We start from the raw sequence: 25,521 nt of genomic DNA, 5'->3' as shown, positions 1-25,521 counted from the left end.
AGCGTTCTTTCATGAGGGTGAGGTCCAGTGTCTTACTCTCTGGCAAATTTATAAACACCAGCAGGATGACTAAAATGACAAAAGTCCACTTTTCATCTGCAGGTTGCTACTTTTCTAATGCCACATTCCTAAGAGAGAGAACAGTGTTGTTTCTCAGAGGTCTGGCCTGAAAAATTTGGAGGTCACAAGCTCCATTTATTTGCGCTAGATACGATCCCGTGGCCTCTCGCTAGCTCTTTCTGCAAGCGTTGTTGGGGTGCTCAGAAACAGAGCACCGCTGACATTTAGGTTTCGCCGGCCTATAGCTTCTTCTGGCTGGTGTACCATTGTTTTAAAAGTGTCAACAATCAGCCAAGGTGAAGAACCTGATGGTTGAAGGAAACAACAGCGCATTCTGCTGTTTCCCGGCTATCTAGGTGCTATAGACTGCTCATGACTTGCACTAGACCTTAACTTGCGCTCAGCCTGGAAATACTGTAGCTAAACTTTGAGCTGCTGGTGATCACTCCTTTTCAGAGCCTGGATAGCTCAGTCGGTAGAGCATCAGACTTTTAATCTGAGGGTCCAGGGTTCAAGTCCCTGTTCAGGCGATGCTCTCTGCCTTTCGTTATGCTTCGTGTCCTCTCCCTATCTTCCTCAACTGCAGCCTATTGCGTGCTCCGCTTGCACCAGGCCAAAACACCGATGTCGGCCGCTTTCCATGCCTTCGCTGATTGGTGGCTACCTTTCTAATGCCACCTTCCAAATCAAGTACAGTTTTATTCTTTCAGAGATCTGACCTAGAAAATGTAGAGGTCGCAGGCTATAGCCAGCTCAGGGCATGTACTAGACCTTCCGTCCATCCTGCTTGGAATAACTGACTTTTGAGCTGCTGGTGAAGCTCACCTTCCAGGGCCTGGATAGCTCCGTTGGTAGAGCATCAGACTTTTAATCTGAGGGTCCAGGGTTCAAATCCCTGTTCAGGCGATGCATTTTCTTTACCCCATGCTCATTGGCCATCACTTCCGCTACCTGAGTTCCCTCTGCAACTGCTGCCTCTTGCGTGCTTTGCTTGCAGTAAGCCATGACCGAAACATTAGCCGCTTTCTGTGCATCCCCCGAACTCTCACAGCCTCCCTGCGTCTTGAATGTATTTCTCTTCAACTTTTTCTGCTGTGATATTAAACATGGATTATTCCATGCATAAAAGAGGCATCAAACCGTCAACATTATGCTGGGAATACACCATGTTTTTTCAGCAGATAGATGGTTCCATAGATAATTTCCAACATGTCCGATCTTATTATCGATCCTTTTTCTCATCGATTTCTCATAGAAATAAATGGAAATTGATCAGAAAAGATAAGAATCGGAAAGTCGATCGGAAATAAGATCGGATAGTAATCGACTGAAAAATGTCGTCGTGTATTCCCAGCATTAGAGTAATTCGCCGGATCCCTTCTCCAGCCTGCACATCTACCCTCAAAGCAGCAATGGAAGGAGCTTCATGCTTACCATGAGCATCAGAAAATTAACAGCTCACGTACCATCTCTCTCCTCCAGTAACCTGCAACCACCAAGACTTTGGCCAACTCCCAAGCACCTCTAGCCAGCGCAGCTTACCAGTACTTCCAGGCACAATAATCACAGGCCCAATTATCAGCACACATGGCAGTGACGTAGACTCATTACTCCATTTTTCAAATTGTATTTTTCATGTATTTTACAAGTGCGGGACTGGCCCACTTGGCAGCCTGCTCCACAAAACACTATGCTGGCATCCCTGGCAGGCTTTGTTTTGCCCTCTTTGCCGCCTTTTCAAATGCTAAGACTCTTTAGCCGCTTATTAACAATGCTTGTTTAGTGGCTGTCTAATTAGCATATGGCATCCCATGATCCTCAGCGGAACACTGTAAACTGCGTTTGCCTCTCCTTAAGGTGATTCCTTTATCCAAGAAAGAGGGGATATTTGCTGGCATTAGCTTGGCTAACTTTGCGCAGTGGCAGTATCATAGCCAATGAGGTTCAACCGAGCCGTGATTATTGCTAATTGAAAACTTTTCCCAATACCCCGCCATGATGACTTGAAATATAGTCAGCATCGGCAAGTTTTGACAGTCTCTTCGGAGACTGATTAAGGTGTTTACCAACAGAGAAAGGATTATCTTCAAGGTGCATGATGACTGAGCAGTTCTCGTGTGGTAGTACCGTGGCTGGCACAATAACAACATTTCTTAGCACTTCTTATCTCCAAATCAGTCTTGGCCACAAAATGCTCACTTGTCAGCGTTCTTTCATGAGGGTGAGGTCCAGTGTCTTACTCTCTGGCAAATTTATAAACACCAGCAGGATGACTAAAATGACAAAAGTCCACTTTTCATCTGCAGGTTGCTACTTTTCTAATGCCACATTCCTAAGAGAGAGAACAGTGTTGTTTCTCAGAGGTCTGGCCTGAAAAATTTGGAGGTCACAAGCTCCATTTATTTGCGCTAGATACGATCCCGTGGCCTCTCGCTAGCTCTTTCTGCAAGCGTTGTTGGGGTGCTCAGAAACAGAGCACCGCTGACATTTAGGTTTCGCCGGCCTATAGCTTCTTCTGGCTGGTGTACCATTGTTTTAAAAGTGTCAACAATCAGCCAAGGTGAAGAACCTGATGGTTGAAGGAAACAACAGCGCATTCTGCTGTTTCCCGGCTATCTAGGTGCTATAGACTGCTCATGACTTGCACTAGACCTTAACTTGCGCCCAGCCTGGAAATACTGTAGCTAAACTTTGAGCTGCTGGTGATCGCACCTTTTCAGAGCCTGGATAGCTCAGTCGGTAGAGCATCAGACTTTTAATCTGAGGGTCCAGGGTTCAAGTCCCTGTTCAGGCGATGCTCTCTGCCTTTTGTTATGCTTCGTGTCCTCTCCCTATCTTCCTCAACTGCAGCCTCTTGCGTGCTCCGCTTGCACCAGGCCAAAACACCGATGTCGGCCGCTTTCCATGCCTTCGCTGATTGGTGGCTACCTTTCTAATGCCACCTTCCAAATCAAGTACAGTTTTATTCTTTCAGAGATCTGACCTAGAAAATGTAGAGGTCGCAGGCTATAGCCAGCTCAGGGCATGTACTAGACCTTCCGTCCATCCTGCTTGGAATAACTGACTTTTGAGCTGCTGGTGGAGCTCTCCCTTCCAGGGCCTGGATAGCTCAGTCGGTAGAGCATCAGACTTTTAATCTGAGGGTCCAGGGTTCAAGTCCCTGTTCAGGCGATGCCTTACCTTTACCCCATGCTCATTGGCCATCACTTCCGCTACCTGAGTTCCCTCTGCAACTGCTGCCTCTTGCGTGCTTTGCTTGCAGTAAGCCATAACCGAAACATCAGCCGCTTTCTGTGCATCCCCCGAACTCTCACAGCCTCCCTGCGTCTTGAATCTATTTCTCTTCAACTTTTTCTGCTGTGATATTAAACATGGATTATTCCATGCATAAAAGAGGCATCAAACCGTCAACATTATGCTGGGAATACACCATAAGTTTTTTCAGCAGATAGATGGTTCCATAGATAATTTCCAACATGTCCGATCTTATTATCGATCCTTTTTCTCATCCATTTCTCATAGAAATGAATGGAAATTGATAAGAAAAGATAAGAATCGGAAAGTCGATCGGAAATAAGATCGGATAGTAATCGACTGAAAAATGTCGTCGTGTATTCCCAGCATTAGAGTAATTCGCCGGATCCCTTCTCCAGCCTGCACATCTACCCTCAAAGCAGCAATGGAAGGAGCTTCATGCTTACCATGAGCATCAGAAAATTAACAGCTCACGTACCATCTCTCTCCTCCAGTAACTTGCAACCACCAAGACTTTGGCCAACTCCCAAGCACCTCTAGCCAGCGCAGCTTACCAGTACTTCCAGGCACAATAATCACAGGCCCAATTATCAGCACACATGGCAGTGACGTAGACTCATTACTCCATTTTTCAAATTGTATTTTTCATGTATTTTACAAGTGCGGGACAGGCCCACTTGGCAGCCTGCTCCACAAAACACTATGCTGGCATCCCTGGCAGGCTTTGTTTTGCCCTCTTTGCCGCCTTTTCAAATGCTAAGACTCTTTAGCCGCTTATTAACAATGCTTGTTTAGTGGCTGTCTAATTAGCATATGGCATCCCATGACCCTCAGCGGAACACTGTAAACTGCGTTTGTCTCTCCTTAAGGTGATTCCTTTATCCAAGAAAGAGGGGATATTTGCTGGAATTAGCTTGGCTAACTTTGCGCAGTGGCAGTATCATAGCCAATGAGGTTCAACCGAGGCGTGATTATTGCTAATTGAAAACTTTTCCCAATACCCCGCCATGATGACTTGAAATATAGTCAGCATCGGCAATTTTTGACAGTCTCTTCGGAGACTGACTAAGGTGTTTACCAACAGAGAAAGGATTATCTTCAAGGTGCATGATGACTGAGCAGTGCTCGTGTGGTAGTACCGTGGCTGGCACAATAACAACATTTCGTAGCACCTCTTATCTCCAAATCAGTCTTGGCCACAAAATGCTCACTTGTCAGCGTTCTTTCATGAGGGTGAGGTCCAGTGTCTTACTCTCTGGCAAATTTATAAACACCAGCAGGATGACTAAAATGACAAAAGTCCACTTTTCATCTGCAGGTTGCTACTTTTCTAATGCCACATTCCTAAGAGAGAGAACAGTGTTGTTTCTCAGAGGTCTGGCCTGAAAAATTTGGAGGTCACAAGCTCCATTTATTTGCGCTAGATACGATCCTGTGGCCTCTCGCTAGCTCTTTCTGCAAGCGTTGTTGGGGTGCTCAGAAACAGAGCACCGCTGACATTTAGGTTTCGCCGGCCTATAGCTTCTTCTGGCTGGTGTACCATTGTTTTAAAAGTGTCAACAATCAGCCAAGGTGAAGAACCTGATGGTTGAAGGAAACAACAGCGCATTCTGCTGTTTCCCGGCTATCTAGGTGCTATAGACTGCTCATGACTTGCACTAGACCTTAACTTGCGCCCAGCCTGGAAATACTGTAGCTAAACTTTGAGCTGCTGGTGATCGCACATTATTAGAGCCTGGATAGCTCAGTCGGTAGAGCATCAGACTTTTAACCAGCTGAGCGGTCTGGACGAGCTCAGCTCGTCCAACACCGCCAGCGGCTGCCGCTCAGGCCCTGCTGGGCCGATTTTGATGAAATAAAAAGCAGCACACGCAGCCGGCACTTTGCCAGCCGCGTGTGCTGCCTGATCGCCGCCGCTCTGCGGCGATTCGCCGCGAGCAGCGGCGAAAGAGGGCCCCCCTAGCCGCCTGAGCCCTGCGCAGCCGGAACAAAAAGTTCCGGCCAGCGCTAAGGGCTGGATCGGAGGCGGCTGACGTCAGGACGTCGGCTGACGTCGATGACGTCACTCCGCTCGTCGCTATGGCGACGATATAAGCAAAACAAGGAAGGCCGCTCATTGCGGCCTTCCTTGTTTATTCTGGGCGCCGGAGGCAATCGGAAGATCGCCTCCGGAGCGCCCTCTAGTGGGCTTTCATGCAGCCAACTTTCAGTTGGCTGCATGAAATAGTTTTTTTTTTATTTAAAAAAAACCCTCCCGTAGCCACCCTGGCGATTTAATCAGAACGCCAGGGTGGTTAATCTGAGGGTCCAGGGTTCAAGTCCCTGTTCAGGCGATGCTCTCTGCCTTTCGTTATGCTTCGTGTCCTCTCCCTATCTTCCTCAACTGCAGCCTCTTGCGTGCTCCGCTTGCGCCAGGCCAAAACACCGATGTCGGCCGCTTTCCATGCCTTCGCTGATTGGTGGCTACCTTTCTAATGCCACCTTCCAAATCAAGTACAGTTTTATTCTTTCAGAGATCTGACCTAGAAAATGTTGAGGTCGCAGGCTATAGCCAGCTCAGGGCATGTACTAGACCTTCCGTCCATCCTGCTTGGAATAACTGACTTTTGAGCTGCTGGTGAAGCTCACCTTCCAGGGCCTGGATAGCTCAGTCGGTAGAGCATCAGACTTTTAATCTGAGGGTCCAGGGTTCAAGTCCCTGTTCAGGCGATGCCTTTCCTTTACCCCATGCTCATTGGCCATCACTTCCGCTACCTGAGTTCCCTCTGCAACTGCTGCCTCTTGCGTGCTTTGCTTGCAGTAAGCCATAACCGAAACATCAGCCGCTTTCTGTGCATCCCCCGAACTCTCACAGCCTCCCTGCGTCTTGAATCTATTTCTCTTCAACTTTTTCTGCTGTGATATTAAACATGGATTATTCCATGCATAAAAGAGGCATCAAACCGTCAACATTATGCTGGGAATACACCATAAGTTTTTTCAGCAGATAGATGGTTCCATAGATAATTTCCAACATGTCCGATCTTATTATCGATCCTTTTTCTCATCGATTTCTCATAGAAATGAATGGAAATTGATCAGAAAAGATAAGAATCGGAAAGTCGATCGGAAATAAGATCGGATAGTAATCGACTGAAAAATGTCGTCGTGTATTCCCAGCATTAGAGTAATTCGCCGGATCCCTTCTCCAGCCTGCACATCTACCCTCAAAGCAGCAATGGAAGGAGCTTCATGCTTACCATGAGCATCAGAAAATTAACAGCTCACGTACCATCTCTCTCCTCCAGTAACCTGCAACCACCAAGACTTTGGCCAACTCCCAAGCACCTCTAGCCAGCGCAGCTTACCAGTACTTCCAGGCACAATAATCACAGGCCCAATTATCAGCACACATGGCAGTGACGTAGACTCATTACTCCATTTTTCAAATTGTATTTTTCATGTATTTTACAAGTGCGGGACTGGCCCACTTGGCAGCCTGCTCCACAAAACACTATGCTGGCATCCCTGGCAGGCTTTGTTTTGCCCTCTTTGCCGCCTTTTCAAATGCTAAGACTCTTTAGCCGCTTATTAACAATGCTTGTTTAGTGGCTGTCTAATTAGCATATGGCATCCCATGATCCTCAGCGGAACACTGTAAACTGCGTTTGTCTCTCCTTAAGGTGATTCCTTTATCCAAGAAAGAGGGGATATTTGCTGGCATTAGCTTGGCTAACTTTGCGCAGTGGCAGTATCATAGCCAATGAGGTTCAACCGAGGCGTGATTATTGCTAATTGAAAACTTTTCCCAATACCCCGCCATGATGACTTGAAATATAGTCAGCATCGGCAATTTTTGACAGTCTCTTCGGAGACTGACTAAGGTGTTTACCAACAGAGAAAGGATTATCTTCAAGGTGCATGATGACTGAGCAGTGCTCGTGTGGTAGTACCGTGGCTGGCACAATAACAACATTTCTTAGCACTTCTTATCTCCAAATCAGTCTTGGCCACAAAATGCTCACTTGTCAGCGTTCTTTCATGAGGGTGAGGTCCAGTGTCTTACTCTCTGGCAAATTTATAAACACCAGCAGGATGACTAAAATGACAAAAGTCCACTTTTCATCTGCAGGTTGCTACTTTTCTAATGCCACATTCCTAAGAGAGAGAACAGTGTTGTTTCTCAGAGGTCTGGCCTGAAAAATTTGGAGGTCACAAGCTCCATTTATTTGCGCTAGATACGATCCCGTGGCCTCTCGCTAGCTCTTTCTGCAAGCGTTGTTGGGGTGCTCAGAAACAGAGCACCGCTGACATTTAGGTTTCGCCGGCCTATAGCTTCTTCTGGCTGGTGTACCATTGTTTTAAAAGTGTCAACAATCAGCCAAGGTGAAGAACCTGATGGTTGAAGGAAACAACAGCGCATTCTGCTGTTTCCCGGCTATCTAGGTGCTATAGACTGCTCATGACTTGCACTAGACCTTAACTTGCGCCCAGCCTGGAAATACTGTAGCTAAACTTTGAGCTGCTGGTGATCGCACCTTTTCAGAGCCTGGATAGCTCAGTCGGTAGAGCATCAGACTTTTAATCTGAGGGTCCAGGGTTCAAGTCCCTGTTCAGGCGATGCTCTCTGCCTTTTGTTATGCTTCGTGTCCTCTCCCTATCTTCCTCAACTGCAGCCTCTTGCGTGCTCCGCTTGCACCAGGCCAAAACACCGATGTCGGCCGCTTTCCATGCCTTCGCTGATTGGTGGCTACCTTTCTAATGCCACCTTCCAAATCAAGTACAGTTTTATTCTTTCAGAGATCTGACCTAGAAAATGTAGAGGTCGCAGGCTATAGCCAGCTCAGGGCATGTACTAGACCTTCCGTCCATCCTGCTTGGAATAACTGACTTTTGAGCTGCTGGTGGAGCTCTCCCTTCCAGGGCCTGGATAGCTCAGTCGGTAGAGCATCAGACTTTTAATCTGAGGGTCCAGGGTTCAAGTCCCTGTTCAGGCGATGCCTTACCTTTACCCCATGCTCATTGGCCATCACTTCCGCTACCTGAGTTCCCTCTGCAACTGCTGCCTCTTGCGTGCTTTGCTTGCAGTAAGCCATAACCGAAACATCAGCCGCTTTCTGTGCATCCCCCGAACTCTCACAGCCTCCCTGCGTCTTGAATCTATTTCTCTTCAACTTTTTCTGCTGTGATATTAAACATGGATTATTCCATGCATAAAAGAGGCATCAAACCGTCAACATTATGCTGGGAATACACCATAAGTTTTTTCAGCAGATAGATGGTTCCATAGATAATTTCCAACATGTCCGATCTTATTATCGATCCTTTTTCTCATCCATTTCTCATAGAAATGAATGGAAATTGATAAGAAAAGATAAGAATCGGAAAGTCGATCGGAAATAAGATCGGATAGTAATCGACTGAAAAATGTCGTCGTGTATTCCCAGCATTAGAGTAATTCGCCGGATCCCTTCTCCAGCCTGCACATCTACCCTCAAAGCAGCAATGGAAGGAGCTTCATGCTTACCATGAGCATCAGAAAATTAACAGCTCACGTACCATCTCTCTCCTCCAGTAACCTGCAACCACCAAGACTTTGGCCAACTCCCAAGCACCTCTAGCCAGCGCAGCTTACCAGTACTTCCAGGCACAATAATCACAGGCCCAATTATCAGCACACATGGCAGTGACGTAGACTCATTACTCCATTTTTCAAATTGTATTTTTCATGTATTTTACAAGTGCGGGACAGGCCCACTTGGCAGCCTGCTCCACAAAACACTATGCTGACATCCCTGGCAGGCTTTGTTTTGCCCTCTTTGCCGCCTTTTCAAATGCTAAGACTCTTTAGCCGCTTATTAACAATGCTTGTTTAGTGGCTGTCTAATTAGCATATGGCATCCCATGACCCTCAGCGGAACACTGTAAACTGCGTTTGTCTCTCCTTAAGGTGATTCCTTTATCCAAGAAAGAGGGGATATTTGCTGGAATTAGCTTGGCTAACTTTGCGCAGTGGCAGTATCATAGCCAATGAGGTTCAACCGAGGCGTGATTATTGCTAATTGAAAACTTTTCCCAATACCCCGCCATGATGACTTGAAATATAGTCAGCATCGGCAATTTTTGACAGTCTCTTCGGAGACTGACTAAGGTGTTTACCAACAGAGAAAGGATTATCTTCAAGGTGCATGATGACTGAGCAGTGCTCGTGTGGTAGTACCGTGGCTGGCACAATAACAACATTTCGTAGCACCTCTTATCTCCAAATCAGTCTTGGCCACAAAATGCTCACTTGTCAGCGTTCTTTCATGAGGGTGAGGTCAAGTGTCTTACTCTCTGGCAAATTTATAAACACCAGCAGGATGACTAAAATGACAAAAGTCCACTTTTCATCTGCAGGTTGCTACTTTTCTAATGCCACATTCCTAAGAGAGAGAACAGTGTTGTTTCTCAGAGGTCTGGCCTGAAAAATTTGGAGGTCACAAGCTCCATTTATTTGCGCTAGATACGATCCTGTGGCCTCTCGCTAGCTCTTTCTGCAAGCGTTGTTGGGGTGCTCAGAAACAGAGCACCGCTGACATTTAGGTTTCGCCGGCCTATAGCTTCTTCTGGCTGGTGTACCATTGTTTTAAAAGTGTCAACAATCAGCCAAGGTGAAGAACCTGATGGTTGAAGGAAACAACAGCGCATTCTGCTGTTTCCCGGCTATCTAGGTGCTATAGACTGCTCATGACTTGCACTAGACCTTAACTTGCGCCCAGCCTGGAAATACTGTAGCTAAACTTTGAGCTGCTGGTGATCGCACATTATTAGAGCCTGGATAGCTCAGTCGGTAGAGCATCAGACTTTTAACCAGCTGAGCGGTCTGGACGAGCTCAGCTCGTCCAACACCGCCAGCGGCTGCCGCTCAGGCCCTGCTGGGCCGATTTTGATGAAATAAAAAGCAGCACACGCAGCCGGCACTTTGCCAGCCGCGTGTGCTGCCTGATCGCCGCCGCTCTGCGGCGATTCGCCGCGAGCAGCGGCGAAAGAGGGCCCCCCTAGCCGCCTGAGCCCTGCGCAGCCGGAACAAAAAGTTCCGGCCAGCGCTAAGGGCTGGATCGGAGGCGGCTGACGTCAGGACGTCGGCTGACGTCGATGACGTCACTCCGCTCGTCGCTATGGCGACGATATAAGCAAAACAAGGAAGGCCGCTCATTGCGGCCTTCCTTGTTTATTCTGGGCGCCGGAGGCAATCGGAAGATCGCCTCCGGAGCGCCCTCTAGTGGGCTTTCATGCAGCCAACTTTCAGTTGGCTGCATGAAATAGTTTTTTTTTTATTTAAAAAAAACCCTCCCGTAGCCACCCTGGCGATTTAATCAGAACGCCAGGGTGGTTAATCTGAGGGTCCAGGGTTCAAGTCCCTGTTCAGGCGATGCTCTCTGCCTTTCGTTATGCTTCGTGTCCTCTCCCTATCTTCCTCAACTGCAGCCTCTTGCGTGCTCCGCTTGCGCCAGGCCAAAACACCGATGTCGGCCGCTTTCCATGCCTTCGCTGATTGGTGGCTACCTTTCTAATGCCACCTTCCAAATCAAGTACAGTTTTATTCTTTCAGAGATCTGACCTAGAAAATGTTGAGGTCGCAGGCTATAGCCAGCTCAGGGCATGTACTAGACCTTCCGTCCATCCTGCTTGGAATAACTGACTTTTGAGCTGCTGGTGAAGCTCACCTTCCAGGGCCTGGATAGCTCAGTCGGTAGAGCATCAGACTTTTAATCTGAGGGTCCAGGGTTCAAGTCCCTGTTCAGGCGATGCCTTTCCTTTACCCCATGCTCATTGGCCATCACTTCCGCTACCTGAGTTCCCTCTGCAACTGCTGCCTCTTGCGTGCTTTGCTTGCAGTAAGCCATAACCGAAACATCAGCCGCTTTCTGTGCATCCCCCGAACTCTCACAGCCTCCCTGCGTCTTGAATCTATTTCTCTTCAACTTTTTCTGCTGTGATATTAAACATGGATTATTCCATGCATAAAAGAGGCATCAAACCGTCAACATTATGCTGGGAATACACCATAAGTTTTTTCAGCAGATAGATGGTTCCATAGATAATTTCCAACATGTCCGATCTTATTATCGATCCTTTTTCTCATCGATTTCTCATAGAAATGAATGGAAATTGATCAGAAAAGATAAGAATCGGAAAGTCGATCGGAAATAAGATCGGATAGTAATCGACTGAAAAATGTCGTCGTGTATTCCCAGCATTAGAGTAATTCGCCGGATCCCTTCTCCAGCCTGCACATCTACCCTCAAAGCAGCAATGGAAGGAGCTTCATGCTTACCATGAGCATCAGAAAATTAACAGCTCACGTACCATCTCTCTCCTCCAGTAACCTGCAACCACCAAGACTTTGGCCAACTCCCAAGCACCTCTAGCCAGCGCAGCTTACCAGTACTTCCAGGCACAATAATCACAGGCCCAATTATCAGCACACATGGCAGTGACGTAGACTCATTACTCCATTTTTCAAATTGTATTTTTCATGTATTTTACAAGTGCGGGACTGGCCCACTTGGCAGCCTGCTCCACAAAACACTATGCTGGCATCCCTGGCAGGCTTTGTTTTGCCCTCTTTGCCGCCTTTTCAAATGCTAAGACTCTTTAGCCGCTTATTAACAATGCTTGTTTAGTGGCTGTCTAATTAGCATATGGCATCCCATGATCCTCAGCGGAACACTGTAAACTGCGTTTGTCTCTCCTTAAGGTGATTCCTTTATCCAAGAAAGAGGGGATATTTGCTGGCATTAGCTTGGCTAACTTTGCGCAGTGGCAGTATCATAGCCAATGAGGTTCAACCGAGGCGTGATTATTGCTAATTGAAAACTTTTCCCAATACCCCGCCATGATGACTTGAAATATAGTCAGCATCGGCAATTTTTGACAGTCTCTTCGGAGACTGACTAAGGTGTTTACCAACAGAGAAAGGATTATCTTCAAGGTGCATGATGACTGAGCAGTGCTCGTGTGGTAGTACCGTGGCTGGCACAATAACAACATTTCGTAGCACCTCTTATCTCCAAATCAGTCTTGGCCACAAAATGCTCACTTGTCAGCGTTCTTTCATGAGGGTGAGGTCCAGTGTCTTACTCTCTGGCAAATTTATAAACACCAGCAGGATGACTAAAATGACAAAAGTCCACTTTTCATCTGCAGGTTGCTACTTTTCTAATGCCACATTCCTAAGAGAGAGAACAGTGTTGTTTCTCAGAGGTCTGGCCTGAAAAATTTGGAGGTCACAAGCTCCATTTATTTGCGCTAGATACGATCCCGTGGCCTCTCGCTAGCTCTTTCTGCAAGCGTTGTTGGGGTACTCAGAAACAGAGCACCGCTGACATTTAGGTTTCGCCGGCCTATAGCTTCTTCTGGCTGGTGTACCATTGTTTTAAAAGTGTCAACAATCAGCCAAGGTGAAGAACCTGATGGTTGAAGGAAACAACAGCGCATTCTGCTGTTTCCCGGCTATCTAGGTGCTATAGACTGCTCATGACTTGCACTAGACCTTAACTTGCGCCCAGCCTGGAAATACTGTAGCTAAACTTTGAGCTGCTGGTGATCGCACCTTTTCAGAGCCTGGATAGCTCAGTCGGTAGAGCATCAGACTTTTAATCTGAGGGTCCAGGGTTCAAGTCCCTGTTCAGGTAATGCTCTCTGCCTTTTGTTATGCTTCGTGTCCTCTCCCTATCTTCCTCAACTGCAGCCTCTTGCGTGCTCCGCTTGCACCAGGCCATAACACCGATGTCGGCCGCTTTCCATGCCTTCGCTGATTGGTGGCTACCTTTCTAATGCCACCTTCCAAATCAAGTACAGTTTTATTCTTTCAGAGATCTGACCTAGAAAATGTAGAGGTCGCAGGCTATAGCCAGCTCAGGGCATGTACTAGACCTTCCGTCCATCCTGCTTGGAATAACTGACTTTTGAGCTGCTGGTGAAGCTCACCTTCCAGGGCCTGGATAGCTCAGTCGGTAGAGCATCAGACTTTTAATCTGAGGGTCCAGGGTTCAAGTCCCTGTTCAGGTGATGCCTTTCCTTTACCCCATGCTCATTGGCCATCACTTCCGCTACCTGAGTTCCCTCTGCAACTGCTGCCTCTTGCGTGCTTTGCTTGCAGTAAGCCATAACCGAAACATCAGCCGCTTTCTGTGCATCCCCCGAACTCTCACAGCCTCCCTGTGTCTTGAATCTATTTCTCTTCAACTTTTTCTGCTGTGATATTAAACATGGATTATTCCATGCATAAAAGAGTCATCAAACCGTCAACATTATGCTGGGAATACACCATAAGTTTTTTTAGCAGATAGATGGTTCCATAGATAATTTCCAACATGTCCGATCTTATTATCGATCCTTTTTCTCATCGATTTCTCATAGAAATGAATGGAAATTGATCAGAAAAGATAAGAATCGGAAAGTCGATCGGAAATAAGATCGGATAGTAATCGACTGAAAAATGTCGTCGTGTATTCCCAGCATTAGAGTAATTCGCCGGATCCCTTCTCCAGCCTGCACATCTACCCTCAAAGCAGCAATGGAAGGAGCTTCATGCTTACCATGAGCATCAGAAAATTAACAGCTCACGTACCATCTCTCTCCTCCAGTAACCTGCAACCACCAAGACTTTGGCCAACTCCCAAGCACCTCTAGCCAGCGCAGCTTACCAGTACTTCCAGGCACAATAATCACAGGCCCAATTATCAGCACACATGGCAGTGACGTAGACTCATTACTCCATTTTTCAAATTGTATTTTTCATGTATTTTACAAGTGCGGGACTGGCCCACTTGGCAGCCTGCTCCACAAAACACTATTCTGGCATCCCTGGCAGGCTTTGTTTTGCCCTCTTTGCCGCCTTTTCAAATGCTAAGACTCTTTAGCCGCTTATTAACAATGCTTGTTTAGTGGCTGTCTAATTAGCATATGGCATCCCATGATCCTCAGCGGAACACTGTAAACTGCGTTTGTCTCTCCTTAAGGTGATTCCTTTATCCAAGAAAGAGGGGATATTTGCTGGCATTAGCTTGGCTAACTTTGCGCAGTGGCAGTATCATAGTCAATGAGGTTCAACCAAGGTGTGATTATTGCTAATTGAAAACTTTTCCCAATATCCCGCCATGATGACTTGAAATATAGTCAGCATCGGCAATTTTTGACAGTCTCTTCGGAGACTGACTAAGGTGTTTACCAACAGAGAAAGGATTATCTTCAAGGTGCATGATGACTGAGCAGTGCTCGTGTGGTAGTACCGTGGCTGGCACAATAACAACATTTCGTAGCACCTCTTATCTCCAAATCAGTCTTGGCCACAAAATGCTCACTTGTCAGCGTTCTTTCATGAGGGTGAGGTCCAGTGTCTTACTCTCTGGCAAATTTATAAACACCAGCAGGATGACTAAAATGACAAAAGTCCACTTTTCATCTGCAGGTTGCTACTTTTCTAATGCCACATTCCTAAGAGAGAGAACAGTGTTGTTTCTCAGAGGTCTGGCCTGAAAAATTTGGAGGTCACAAGCTCCATTTATTTGCGCTAGATACGATCCCGTGGCCTCTCGCTAGCTCTTTCTGCAAGCGTTGTTGGGGTACTCAGAAACAGAGCACCGCTGACATTTAGGTTTCGCCGGCCTATAGCTTCTTCTGGCTGGTGTACCATTGTTTTAAAAGTGTCAACAATCAGCCAAGGTGAAGAACCTGATGGTTGAAGGAAACAACAGCGCATTCTGCTGTTTCCCGGCTATCTAGGTGCTATAGACTGCTCATGACTTGCACTAGACCTTAACTTGCGCCCAGCCTGGAAATACTGTAGCTAAACTTTGAGCTGCTGGTGATCGCACCTTTTCAGAGCCTGGATAGCTCAGTCGGTAGAGCATCAGACTTTTAATCTGAGGGTCCAGGGTTCAAGTCCCTGTTCAGGTAATGCTCTCTGCCTTTTGTTATGCTTCGTGTCCTCTCCCTATCTTCCTCAACTGCAGCCTCTTGCGTGCTCCGCTTGCACCAGGCCATAACACCGATGTCGGCCGCTTTCCATGCCTTCGCTGATTGGTGGCTACCTTTCTAATGCCACCTTCCAAATCAAGTACAGTTTTATTCTTTCAGAGATCTGACCTAGAAAATGTAGAGGTCGCAGGCTATAGCCAGCTCAGGGCATGTACTAGACCTTCCGTCCATCCTGCTTGGAATAACTGACTTTTGAGCTGCTGGTGAAGCTCACCTTCCAGGGCCTGGATAGCTCAGTCGGTAGAGCATCAGACTTTTAATCTGAGGGTCCAGGGTTCAAGTCCCTGTTCAGGTGATGCCTTTCCTTTACCCCATGCTCATTGGCCATCACTTCCGCTACCTGAGTTCCCTCTGCAACTGCTGCCTCTTGCGTGCTTTGCTTGCAGTAAGCCATAACCGAAACATCAGCCGCTTTCTGTGCATCCCCCGAACTCTCACAGCCTCCCTGTGTCTTGAATCTATTTCTCTTCAACTTTTTCTGCTGTGATATTAAACATGGATTATTCCATGCATAAAAGAGTCATCAAACCGTCAACATTATGCTGGGAATACACCATAAGTTTTTTTAGCAGATAGATGGTTCCATAGATAATTTCCAACATGTCCGATCTTATTATCGATCCTTTTTCTCATCGATTTCTCATAGAAATGAATGGAAATTGATCAGAAAAGATAAGAATCGGAAAGTCGATCGGAAATAAGATCGGATAGTAATCGACTGAAAAATGTCGTCGTGTATTCCCAGCATTAGAGTAATTCGCCGGATCCCTTCTCCAGCCTGCACATCTACCCTCAAAGCAGCAATGGAAGGAGCTTCATGCTTACCATGAGCATCAGAAAATTAACAGCTCACGTACCATCTCTCTCCTCCAGTAACCTGCAACCACCAAGACTTTGGCCAACTCCCAAGCACCTCTAGCCAGCGCAGCTTACCAGTACTTCCAGGCACAATAATCACAGGCCCAATTATCAGCACACATGGCAGTGACGTAGACTCATTACTCCATTTTTCAAATTGTATTTTTCATGTATTTTACAAGTGCGGGACTGGCCCACTTGGCAGCCTGCTCCACAAAACACTATTCTGGCATCCCTGGCAGGCTTTGTTTTGCCCTCTTTGCCGCCTTTTCAAATGCTAAGACTCTTTAGCCGCTTATTAACAATGCTTGTTTAGTGGCTGTCTAATTAGCATATGGCATCCCATGATCCTCAGCGGAACACTGTAAACTGCGTTTGTCTCTCCTTAAGGTGATTCCTTTATCCAAGAAAGAGGGGATATTTGCTGGCATTAGCTTGGCTAACTTTGCGCAGTGGCAGTATCATAGTCAATGAGGTTCAACCAAGGTGTGATTATTGCTAATTGAAAACTTTTCCCAATATCCCGCCATGATGACTTGAAATATAGTCAGCATCGGCAATTTTTGACAGTCTCTTCGGAGACTGACTAAGGTGTTTACCAACAGAGAAAGGATTATCTTCAAGGTGCATGATGACTGAGCAGTGCTCGTGTGGTAGTACCGTGGCTGGCACAATAACAACATTTCGTAGCACCTCTTATCTCCAAATCAGTCTTGGCCACAAAATGCTCACTTGTCAGCGTTCTTTCATGAGGGTGAGGTCCAGTGTCTTACTCTCTGGCAAATTTATAAACACCAGCAGGATGACTAAAATGACAAAAGTCCAATTTTCATCTGCAGGTTGCTACTTTTCTAATGCCACATTCCTAAGAGAGAGAACAGTGTTGTTTCTCAGAGGTCTGGCCTGAAAAATTTGGAGGTCACAAGCTCCATTTATTTGCGCTAGATACGATCCCGTGGCCTCTCGCTAGCTCTTTCTGCAAGCGTTGTTGGGGTGCTCAGAAACAGAGCACCGCTGACATTTAGGTTTCGCCGGCCTATAGCTTCTTCTGGCTGGTGTACCATTGTTTTAAAAGTGTCAACAATCAGCCAAGGTGAAGAACCTGATGGTTGAAGGAAACAACAGCGCATTCTGCTGTTTCCCGGCTATCTAGGTGCTATAGACTGCTCATGACTTGCACTAGACCTTAACTTGCGCCCAGCCTGGAAATACTGTAGCTAAACTTTGAGCTGCTGGTGATCGCACCTTTTCAGAGCCTGGATAGCTCAGTCGGTAGAGCATCAGACTTTTAATCTGAGGGTCCAGAGTTCAAGTCCCTGTTCAGGCGATGCTCTCTGCCTTTCGTTATGCTTCGTGTCCTCTCCCTATCTTCCTCAACTGCAGCCTCTTGCGTGCTCCGCTTGCACCAGGCCAAAACACCGATGTCGGCCGCTTTCCATGCCTTCGCTGATTGGTGGCTACCTTTCTAATGCCACCTTCCAAATCAAGTACAGTTTTATTCTTTCAGAGATCTGACCTAGAAAATGTAGAGGTCGCAGGCTATAGCCAGCTCAGGGCATGTACTAGACCTTCCGTCCATCCTGCTTGGAATAACTGACTTTTGAGCTGCTGGTGAAGCTCACCTTCCAGGGCCTGGATAGCTCAGTCGGTAGAGCATCAGACTTTTAATCTGAGGGTCCAGGGTTCAAGTCCCTGTTCAGGCGATGCCTTTCCTTTACCCCATGCTCATTGGCCATCACTTCCGCTACCTGAGTTCCCTCTGCAACTGCTGCCTCTTGCGTGCTTTGCTTGCAGTAAGCCATAACCGAAACATCAGCCGCTTTCTGTGCATCCCCCGAACTCTCACAGCCTCCCTGCGTCTTGAATCTATTTCTCTTCAACTTTTTCTGCTGTGATATTAAACATGGATTATTCCATGCATAAAAGAGGCATCAAACCGTCAACATTATGCTGGGAATACACCATAAGTTTTTTCAGCAGATAGATGGTTCCATAGATAATTTCCAACATGTCCGATCTTATTATCGATCCTTTTTCTCATCGATTTCTCATAGAAATGAATGGAAATTGATCAGAAAAGATAAGAATCGGAAAGTCGATCGGAAATAAGATCGGATAGTAATCGACTGAAAAATGTCGTCGTGTATTCCCAGCATTAGAGTAATTCGCCGGATCCCTTCTCCAGCCTGCACATCTACCCTCAAAGCAGCAATGGAAGGAGCTTCATGCTTACCATGAGCATCAGAAAATTAACAGCTCACGTACCATCTCTCTCCTCCAGTAACCTGCAACCACCAAGACTTTGGCCAACTCCCAAGCACCTCTAGCCAGCGCAGCTTACCAGTACTTCCAGGCACAATAATCACAGGCCCAATTATCAGCACACATGGCAGTGACGTAGACTCATTACTCCATTTTTCAAATTGTATTTTTCATGTATTTTACAAGTGCGGGACTGGCCCACTTGGCAGCCTGCTCCACAAAACACTATGCTGGCATCCCTGGCAGGCTTTGTTTTGCCCTCTTTGCCGCCTTTTCAAATGCTAAGACTCTTTAGCCGCTTATTAACAATGCTTGTTTAGTGGCTGTCTAATTAGCATATGGCATCCCATGATCCTCAGCGGAACACTGTAAACTGCGTTTGTCTCTCCTTAAGGTGATTCCTTTATCCAAGAAAGAGGGGATATTTGCTGGCATTAGCTTGGCTAACTTTGCGCAGTGGCAGTATCATAGCCAATGAGGTTCAACCGAGGCGTGATTATTGCTAATTGAAAACTTTTCCCAATACCCCGCCATGATGACTTGAAATATAGTCAGCATCGGCAATTTTTGACAGTCTCTTTGGAGACTGACTAAGGTGTTTACCAACAGAGAAAGGATTATCTTCAAGGTGCATGATGACTGAGCAGTGCTCGTGTGGTAGTACCGTGGCTGGCACAATAACAACATTTCGTAGCACCTCTTATCTCCAAATCAGTCTTGGCCACAAAATGCTCACTTGTCAGCGTTCTTTCATGAGGGTGAGGTCCAGTGTCTTACTCTCTGGCAAATTTATAAACACCAGCAGGATAACTAAAATGACAAAAGTCCACTTTTCATCTGCAGGTTGCTACTTTTCTAATGCCACATTCCTAAGAGAGAGAACAGTGTTGTTTCTCAGAGGTCTGGCCTGAAAAATTTGGAGGTCACAAGCTCCATTTATTTGCGCTAGATACGATCCCGTGGCCTCTCGCTAGCTCTTTCTGCAAGCGTTGTTGGGGTGCTCAGAAACAGAGCACCGCTGACATTTAGGTTTCGCCGGCCTATAGCTTCTTCTGGTTGGTGTACCATTGTTTTAAAAGTGTCAACAATCAGCCAAGGTGAAGAACCTGATGGTTGAAGGAAACAACAGCGCATTCTGCTGTTTCCCAGCTATCTAGGTGCTATAGACTGCTCATGACTTGCACTAGACCTTAACTTGCGCCCAGCCTGGAAATACTGTAGCTAAACTTTGAGCTGCTGGTGATCGCTCCTTTTCAGAGCCTGGATAGCTCAGTTGGTAGAGCATCAGACTTTTAATCTGAGGGTCCAGGGTTCAAGTCCCTGTTCAGGCGATACTCTCTGCCTTTCGTTATGCTTCGTGTCCTCTCCCTATCTTCCTCAACTGCAGCCTCTTGCGTGCTCCGCTTGCACCAGGCCAAAACACCGATGTCGGCCGCTTTCCATGCCTTCGCTGATTGGTGGCTACCTTTCTAATGCCACCTTCCAAATCAAGTACAGTTTTATTCTTTCAGAGATCTGACCTAGAAAATGTAGAGGTCGCAGGCTATAGCCAGCTCAGGGCATGTACTAGACCTTCCGTCCATCCTGCTTGGAATAACTGACTTTTGAGCTGCTGGTGAAGCTCACCTTCCAGGGCCTGGATAGCTCAGTCGGTAGAGCATCAGACTTTTAATCTGAGGGTCCAGGGTTCAAGTCCCTGTTCAGGCGATGCCTTTCCTTTACCCCATGCTCATTGGCCATCACTTCCGCTACCTGAGTTCCCTCTGCAACTGCTGCCTCTTGCGTGCTTTGCTTGCAGTAAGCCATAACCGAAACATCAGTCGCTTTCTGTGCATCCCCCGAACTCTCACAGCCTCCCTGCGTCTTGAATCTATTTCTCTTCAACTTTTTCTGCTGTGATATTAAACATGGATTATTCCATGCATAAAAGAGGCATCAAACCGTCAACATTATGCTGGGAATACACCATAAGTTTTTTCAGCAGATAGATGGTTCCATAGATAATTTCCAACATGTCCGATCTTATTATCGATCCTTTTTCTCATCGATTTCTCATAGAAATGAATGGAAATTGATCAGAAAAGATAAGAATCGGAAAGTCGATCGGAAATAAGATCGGATAGTAATCGACTGAAAAATGTCGTCGTGTATTCCCAGCATTAGAGTAATTCGCCGGATCCCTTCTCCAGCCTGCACATCTACCCTCAAAGCAGCAATGGAAGGAGCTTCATGCTTACCATGAGCATCAGAAAATTAACAGCTCACGTACCATCTCTCTCCTCCAGTAACCTGCAACCACCAAGACTTTGGCCAACTCCCAAGCACCTCTAGCCAGCGCAGCTTACCAGTACTTCCAGGCACAATAATCACAGGCCCAATTATCAGCACACATGGCAGTGACGTAGACTCATTACTCCATTTTTCAAATTGTATTTTTCATGTATTTTACAAGTGCGGGACTGGCCCACTTGGCAGCCTGCTCCACAAAACACTATGCTGGCATCCCTGGCAGGCTTTGTTTTGCCCTCTTTGCCGCCTTTTCAAATGCTAAGACTCTTTAGCCGCTTATTAACAATGCTTGTTTAGTGGCTGTCTAATTAGCATATGGCATCCCATGATCCTCAGCGGAACACTGTAAACTGCGTTTGTCTCTCCTTAAGGTGATTCCTTTATCCAAGAAAGAGGGGATATTTGCTGGCATTAGCTTGGCTAACTTTGCGCAGTGGCAGTATCATAGCCAATGAGGTTCAACCGAGGCGTGATTATTGCTAATTGAAAACTTTTCCCAATACCCTGCCATGATGACTTGAAATATAGTCAGCATTGGCAATTTTTGACAGTCTCTTTGGAGACTGACTAAGGTGTTTACCAACAGAGAAAGGATTATCTTCAAGGTGCATGATGACTGAGCAGTGCTCGTGTAGTAGTACCGTAGCTGGCACAATAACAACATTTCGTAGCACCTCTTATCTCCAAATCAGTCTTGGCCACAAAATGCTCACTTGTCAGCGTTCTTTCATGAGGGTGAGGTCCAGTGTCTTACTCTCTGGCAAATTTATAAACACCAGCAGGATGACTAAAATGACAAAAGTCCACTTTTCATCTGCAGGTTGCTACTTTTCTAATGCCACATTCCTAAGAGAGAGAACAGTGTTGTTTCTCAGAGGTCTGGCCTGAAAAATTTGGAGGTCACAAGCTCCATTTATTTGCGCTAGATACGATCCCGTGGCCTCTCGCTAGCTCTTTCTGCAAGCGTTGTTGGGGTGCTCAGAAACAGAGCACCGCTGACATTTAGGTTTCGCCGGCCTATAGCTTCTTCTGGCTGGTGTACCATTGTTTTAAAAGTGTCAACAATCAGCCAAGGTGAAGAACCTTTTGTAAACAACACAGAACCTGAATTATCAGCATATAACAATAGTTCCCTCACAAAAGGATAAAACTTAACATTTTATTATTACATTAAAAAACTTAATTTTTTTCTGTTCCAGAACCAATTTTACTTGCAGGAGAGGGGCTGCGCCATGGGCACAGCATGTGCCCCCTCCTATGCAAATTTATTTCTCGGGTGGTGGGAGGATACGGTTGTGTTTGGGGAGGAGCTGGCAGTTTATGCGTCTCAAGTGGTTTTCTGGGGCCGTTTCATTGATGATATATTCATTTTGTGGGACGGCCCCAGGGATATGTTCATAGATTTCGTGTCCCTGCTTAATAGAAATCAAATTGGTATGTTCTTTACTCACGAAATTGATCGAAATGAAATTAACTTTCTGGATGTACAGATCCGTAAAAACCAGGATGGTGGTCTTGATACAAAAATCTATCGAAAAGCCACATCCACAAATTCCCTTCTAGATTGGGACAGCTACCACCCTGAACCTTTAAAGAGGGGCATTCCAAAGGGACAATTTTTACGAGCAAAAAGAAATTGTTCGAACCAAAGGGATTTTAATAATGAATGTCGTAATTTGAATAGAAGATTCCAGGCAAGAGGATATCCAGAGCATGTTTTATTAAAAGCAGAGGAGAAAGCAAGAGAGACTGAAAGACAGGAACTCCTCATTCCAAGAAAGAGAGAAAAGACAAATGGGGGGAAAACAAGAATTATTAACACGTTTACTAATAGATCCCAAAATGTCAAGAGGATCATGGAAAAACATTGGTCGTTACTGATGCTAGATCCACAATTAAAAGAAATTTTACCAACGTTCCCACAATTTACTTACAGGAGAGGCAGAAACCTTGGTGACTCATTAACACACTCCTTCCTATCGCAAACTAAAAAAAGCACAAAAAAAGAAGAGAACCTGGCTGAGTACAGATTTAAATGGTATGCACAGGTGTGGAAAATGTAAGGCATGTGGCTTCGTGGAAAAATGCAAACAGTTTAGGGCCCCAAAAAATGGTAGACTCTTCGATATTTGGGACTTCTACAACTGTGATACGGAAGGAGTTGTGTATGCCTTGAAGTGCCCCTGTTCATACATATATATTGGTGAAACGACGAGAGCAGTGAAAACAAGGATCTTAGAACACATAGGTGATATTAAACACAAACGCAACACATCAGTTGCACGACATTTTTTGGAATGTCACGAGGGAGATCCTGGGGGACTGAGATATTGGGTGATTCAACAATGGAGGATGGGCCCGAGGGGTGGTAACTTAGACCAGAAATTGAGGCAAATTGAGGCCCAATGGATATATAGGATGGGTACTTTGTCCCCGGGTGGCCTCAACGAGGGGTTTACATATACCCCATTTTTATAAGAATATCTATAAGAATACTCACCTTCCATATTGGTTTACATTCTGAGTTGTCCAATGACCATCTGCCCCTGTGAACCTTCACAGATAAAGAATAAGAATACTCACCTTCTATGAACTGTTGGATTTCAAGGTGCCTGAAACTACTAGTCCTGGAGATTCCTCGTCGCTAATGATCTTTGTTTATTCCCTCTTCATTTACTATGTACATGTGGATTACTTTGATCAAGGAGGTTGACAATAAAATAAACTATCCTGTCGTTTGCAGCAAATATATTTATCCATCTTTGTTTGTTTGCTGTCTGTTTCTCTGTTGTTCTAATAATGAGGAGAATGGTGCCCCTTTAAGATATATGTTTGTTGGTCAACATAAATACTAATATCTGATATATATCTTTGTATGTGTAATAGACAATAGGGGTTGTGACCTTATGTTAACACTACGTTATTCTATGAGCCTTTAGCCTCCATGGAATTGTCCTGATGGGGGATTTGGCTGGTAGTCATGCGAACAAATAAACATATTGAGGATAGTGATTATATTAGGATGGAGGAGGGTTTGTTTACATTGGATTGACACGCCCCCTGCTGCGTCTGACCTATAGCAGCGAGACGGGCGTCATCTGTAGCCGGCTTATTATGGCTGGCACATTGGTAACATTAGCCGTCTTTAATGACGCACACTTGGCCCCTCCCCTCCCTCCCATGCTGCGCTGTGAGCCTATAGCGGAGGACTGTGCGGATTTACCTCCGCATATGTGTCCTGCGGATTGGCTACTGGTGCCTGGACGAATCATCGTCGCCCTCTGCGTTTGATGGGGGCGACGCGCTGTCATTGGCTGAGGCTGTGAAGCGCCATGTGACCTCTGGCGACCAATGAGCGCCCTGGAATGTCGGCGTGGAGTAAAATAGGGTTTTAAGCCTAGCGCAAGGACAAATGATGTTATCAGTTTTCTATATTAGGTAGACAACGAACTAAGGTGCACCAATATCCCTTTTTCTATGCTCATCTCTCTCTCTAAGGGCCCCTTTTGAGCCCCATGTATAAAGATGGAGCCCTCCATTGATTGGATGAAATATGACTGACAGAGTTCTAAACCAATTAATTATGGAGTTTGTGGGGGAGTAAGCTAATGCAGCCCCACCCATACCCCATGTGACCTCTGATCAGTATAAAAGGAGGGCGAAGACGCCATAATGGCTTGGCTGCTGTCATAAGCCTATACACTATGCTACTATTGATAATGCTTTTAATAACGTTGTAATGCATCCTAACACTATATGCACTTAATGCACTGCACTTTTCCCTTGAGAAAGCTTCCAATTAGGAAGTGAAACATGTTGGGTTTTTCATGTATGGTGGGGGTTTTTTGTAAACAGTTATTATCTGGTTGACAGTGGGAGGAGTATTTGACTCTTTATATTATTACCTACTGTGTCAACCTTCTATGTAGATACTAATATGACAGTAATCCTAGTTTTTTAATGTAATAATAAATGTTAAGTTTTATCCTTTTGTGAGGGAACTATTGTTATAAGGTGAAGAACCTGATGGTTGAAGGAAACAACAGCGCATTCTGCTGTTTCCCAGCTATCTAGGTGCTATAGACTGCTCATGACTTGCACTAGACCTTAACTTGCGCCCAGCCTGGAAATACTGTAGCTAAACTTTGAGCTGCTGGTGATCGCTCCTTTTCAGAGCCTGGATAGCTCAGTCGGTAGAGCATCAGACTTTTAATCTGAGGGTCCAGGGTTCAAGTCCCTGTTCAGGCGATGCTCTCTGCCTTTCGTTATGCTTCGTGTCCTCTCCCTATCTTCCTCAACTGCAGCCTCTTGCGTGCTCCGCTTGCACCAGGCCAAAACACCGATGTCGGCCGCTTTCCATGCCTTCGCTGATTGGTGGCTACCTTTCTAATGCCACCTTCCAAATCAAGTACAGTTTTATTCTTTCAGAGATCTGACCTAGAAAATGTAGAGGTCGCAGGCTATAGCCAGCTCAGGGCATGTACTAGACCTTCCGTCCATCCTGCTTGGAATAACTGACTTTTGAGCTGCTGGTGAAGCTCACCTTCCAGGGCCTGGATAGCTCAGTAGGTAGAGCATCAGACTTTTAATCTGAGGGTCCAGGGTTCAAGTCCCTGTTCAGGCGATGCCTTTCCTTTACCCCATGCTCATTGGCCATCACTTCCGCTACCTGAGTTCCCTCTGCAACTGCTGCCTCTTGCGTGCTTTGCTTGCAGTAAGCCATAACCGAAACATCAGTCGCTTTCTGTGCATCCCCCGAACTCTCACAGCCTCCCTGCGTCTTGAATCTAT

The 25,521-nt window shown here is 46.1% G+C and overlaps 29 non-coding genes across 29 annotated transcripts; all 29 read left to right on the top strand.

Annotated features, from left to right (window-relative positions):
- The first annotated feature begins 517 nt into the window (after positions 1–517).
- On the top strand, positions 518–590 carry TRNAK-UUU (transfer RNA lysine (anticodon UUU)). Its single transcript has one exon. It is a non-coding gene; the product is annotated as a tRNA-Lys (tRNA).
- Positions 591–893: 303 nt separating this feature from the next.
- TRNAK-UUU (transfer RNA lysine (anticodon UUU)) lies at positions 894–966 on the top strand. Its single transcript has one exon. It is a non-coding gene; the product is annotated as a tRNA-Lys (tRNA).
- Positions 967–1,968: 1,002 nt separating this feature from the next.
- On the top strand, positions 1,969–2,109 carry LOC137564823 (U4 spliceosomal RNA). Its single transcript, XR_011030893.1, has one exon. It is a non-coding gene; the product is annotated as a U4 spliceosomal RNA (small nuclear RNA).
- A 672-nt stretch (positions 2,110–2,781) lies between these two features.
- Positions 2,782–2,854, top strand: TRNAK-UUU (transfer RNA lysine (anticodon UUU)). The gene has a single exon. It is a non-coding gene; the product is annotated as a tRNA-Lys (tRNA).
- A 304-nt stretch (positions 2,855–3,158) lies between these two features.
- Positions 3,159–3,231, top strand: TRNAK-UUU (transfer RNA lysine (anticodon UUU)). Its single transcript has one exon. It is a non-coding gene; the product is annotated as a tRNA-Lys (tRNA).
- Positions 3,232–4,235: 1,004 nt separating this feature from the next.
- On the top strand, positions 4,236–4,376 carry LOC137564652 (U4 spliceosomal RNA). Its single transcript, XR_011030740.1, has one exon. It is a non-coding gene; the product is annotated as a U4 spliceosomal RNA (small nuclear RNA).
- A 672-nt stretch (positions 4,377–5,048) lies between these two features.
- Positions 5,049–5,648, top strand: TRNAK-UUU (transfer RNA lysine (anticodon UUU)). Its single transcript has 2 exons — positions 5,049–5,085; positions 5,613–5,648. It is a non-coding gene; the product is annotated as a tRNA-Lys (tRNA).
- Positions 5,649–5,951: 303 nt separating this feature from the next.
- Positions 5,952–6,024, top strand: TRNAK-UUU (transfer RNA lysine (anticodon UUU)). Its single transcript has one exon. It is a non-coding gene; the product is annotated as a tRNA-Lys (tRNA).
- A 1,004-nt stretch (positions 6,025–7,028) lies between these two features.
- On the top strand, positions 7,029–7,169 carry LOC137564651 (U4 spliceosomal RNA). The gene has a single exon (XR_011030739.1). It is a non-coding gene; the product is annotated as a U4 spliceosomal RNA (small nuclear RNA).
- Positions 7,170–7,841: 672 nt separating this feature from the next.
- On the top strand, positions 7,842–7,914 carry TRNAK-UUU (transfer RNA lysine (anticodon UUU)). Its single transcript has one exon. It is a non-coding gene; the product is annotated as a tRNA-Lys (tRNA).
- A 304-nt stretch (positions 7,915–8,218) lies between these two features.
- On the top strand, positions 8,219–8,291 carry TRNAK-UUU (transfer RNA lysine (anticodon UUU)). The gene has a single exon. It is a non-coding gene; the product is annotated as a tRNA-Lys (tRNA).
- A 1,004-nt stretch (positions 8,292–9,295) lies between these two features.
- On the top strand, positions 9,296–9,436 carry LOC137564650 (U4 spliceosomal RNA). Its single transcript, XR_011030738.1, has one exon. It is a non-coding gene; the product is annotated as a U4 spliceosomal RNA (small nuclear RNA).
- Positions 9,437–10,108: 672 nt separating this feature from the next.
- Positions 10,109–10,708, top strand: TRNAK-UUU (transfer RNA lysine (anticodon UUU)). Its single transcript has 2 exons — positions 10,109–10,145; positions 10,673–10,708. It is a non-coding gene; the product is annotated as a tRNA-Lys (tRNA).
- Positions 10,709–11,011: 303 nt separating this feature from the next.
- Positions 11,012–11,084, top strand: TRNAK-UUU (transfer RNA lysine (anticodon UUU)). Its single transcript has one exon. It is a non-coding gene; the product is annotated as a tRNA-Lys (tRNA).
- A 1,004-nt stretch (positions 11,085–12,088) lies between these two features.
- LOC137564649 (U4 spliceosomal RNA) lies at positions 12,089–12,229 on the top strand. The gene has a single exon (XR_011030737.1). It is a non-coding gene; the product is annotated as a U4 spliceosomal RNA (small nuclear RNA).
- Positions 12,230–12,901: 672 nt separating this feature from the next.
- On the top strand, positions 12,902–12,974 carry TRNAK-UUU (transfer RNA lysine (anticodon UUU)). Its single transcript has one exon. It is a non-coding gene; the product is annotated as a tRNA-Lys (tRNA).
- Positions 12,975–13,277: 303 nt separating this feature from the next.
- Positions 13,278–13,350, top strand: TRNAK-UUU (transfer RNA lysine (anticodon UUU)). The gene has a single exon. It is a non-coding gene; the product is annotated as a tRNA-Lys (tRNA).
- A 1,004-nt stretch (positions 13,351–14,354) lies between these two features.
- LOC137564820 (U4 spliceosomal RNA) lies at positions 14,355–14,495 on the top strand. Its single transcript, XR_011030890.1, has one exon. It is a non-coding gene; the product is annotated as a U4 spliceosomal RNA (small nuclear RNA).
- Positions 14,496–15,167: 672 nt separating this feature from the next.
- On the top strand, positions 15,168–15,240 carry TRNAK-UUU (transfer RNA lysine (anticodon UUU)). Its single transcript has one exon. It is a non-coding gene; the product is annotated as a tRNA-Lys (tRNA).
- Positions 15,241–15,543: 303 nt separating this feature from the next.
- On the top strand, positions 15,544–15,616 carry TRNAK-UUU (transfer RNA lysine (anticodon UUU)). The gene has a single exon. It is a non-coding gene; the product is annotated as a tRNA-Lys (tRNA).
- Positions 15,617–16,620: 1,004 nt separating this feature from the next.
- On the top strand, positions 16,621–16,761 carry LOC137564818 (U4 spliceosomal RNA). The gene has a single exon (XR_011030888.1). It is a non-coding gene; the product is annotated as a U4 spliceosomal RNA (small nuclear RNA).
- A 672-nt stretch (positions 16,762–17,433) lies between these two features.
- On the top strand, positions 17,434–17,506 carry TRNAK-UUU (transfer RNA lysine (anticodon UUU)). Its single transcript has one exon. It is a non-coding gene; the product is annotated as a tRNA-Lys (tRNA).
- A 303-nt stretch (positions 17,507–17,809) lies between these two features.
- On the top strand, positions 17,810–17,882 carry TRNAK-UUU (transfer RNA lysine (anticodon UUU)). The gene has a single exon. It is a non-coding gene; the product is annotated as a tRNA-Lys (tRNA).
- A 1,004-nt stretch (positions 17,883–18,886) lies between these two features.
- LOC137564524 (U4 spliceosomal RNA) lies at positions 18,887–19,027 on the top strand. The gene has a single exon (XR_011030629.1). It is a non-coding gene; the product is annotated as a U4 spliceosomal RNA (small nuclear RNA).
- Positions 19,028–19,699: 672 nt separating this feature from the next.
- TRNAK-UUU (transfer RNA lysine (anticodon UUU)) lies at positions 19,700–19,772 on the top strand. Its single transcript has one exon. It is a non-coding gene; the product is annotated as a tRNA-Lys (tRNA).
- Positions 19,773–20,075: 303 nt separating this feature from the next.
- TRNAK-UUU (transfer RNA lysine (anticodon UUU)) lies at positions 20,076–20,148 on the top strand. The gene has a single exon. It is a non-coding gene; the product is annotated as a tRNA-Lys (tRNA).
- A 1,004-nt stretch (positions 20,149–21,152) lies between these two features.
- On the top strand, positions 21,153–21,293 carry LOC137564666 (U4 spliceosomal RNA). Its single transcript, XR_011030753.1, has one exon. It is a non-coding gene; the product is annotated as a U4 spliceosomal RNA (small nuclear RNA).
- Positions 21,294–24,905: 3,612 nt separating this feature from the next.
- TRNAK-UUU (transfer RNA lysine (anticodon UUU)) lies at positions 24,906–24,978 on the top strand. Its single transcript has one exon. It is a non-coding gene; the product is annotated as a tRNA-Lys (tRNA).
- Positions 24,979–25,281: 303 nt separating this feature from the next.
- On the top strand, positions 25,282–25,354 carry TRNAK-UUU (transfer RNA lysine (anticodon UUU)). The gene has a single exon. It is a non-coding gene; the product is annotated as a tRNA-Lys (tRNA).
- The last annotated feature ends 167 nt before the right edge of the window (positions 25,355–25,521 follow it).

Source organism: Hyperolius riggenbachi, chromosome 3, assembly GCF_040937935.1.
Source record: "Hyperolius riggenbachi isolate aHypRig1 chromosome 3, aHypRig1.pri, whole genome shotgun sequence".
Taxonomy (NCBI): Eukaryota; Metazoa; Chordata; class Amphibia; order Anura; family Hyperoliidae; genus Hyperolius; species Hyperolius riggenbachi.
Note: the sequence above shows the minus strand (reverse complement) of the source record. Positions and strands in the feature narration are given on the sequence as shown.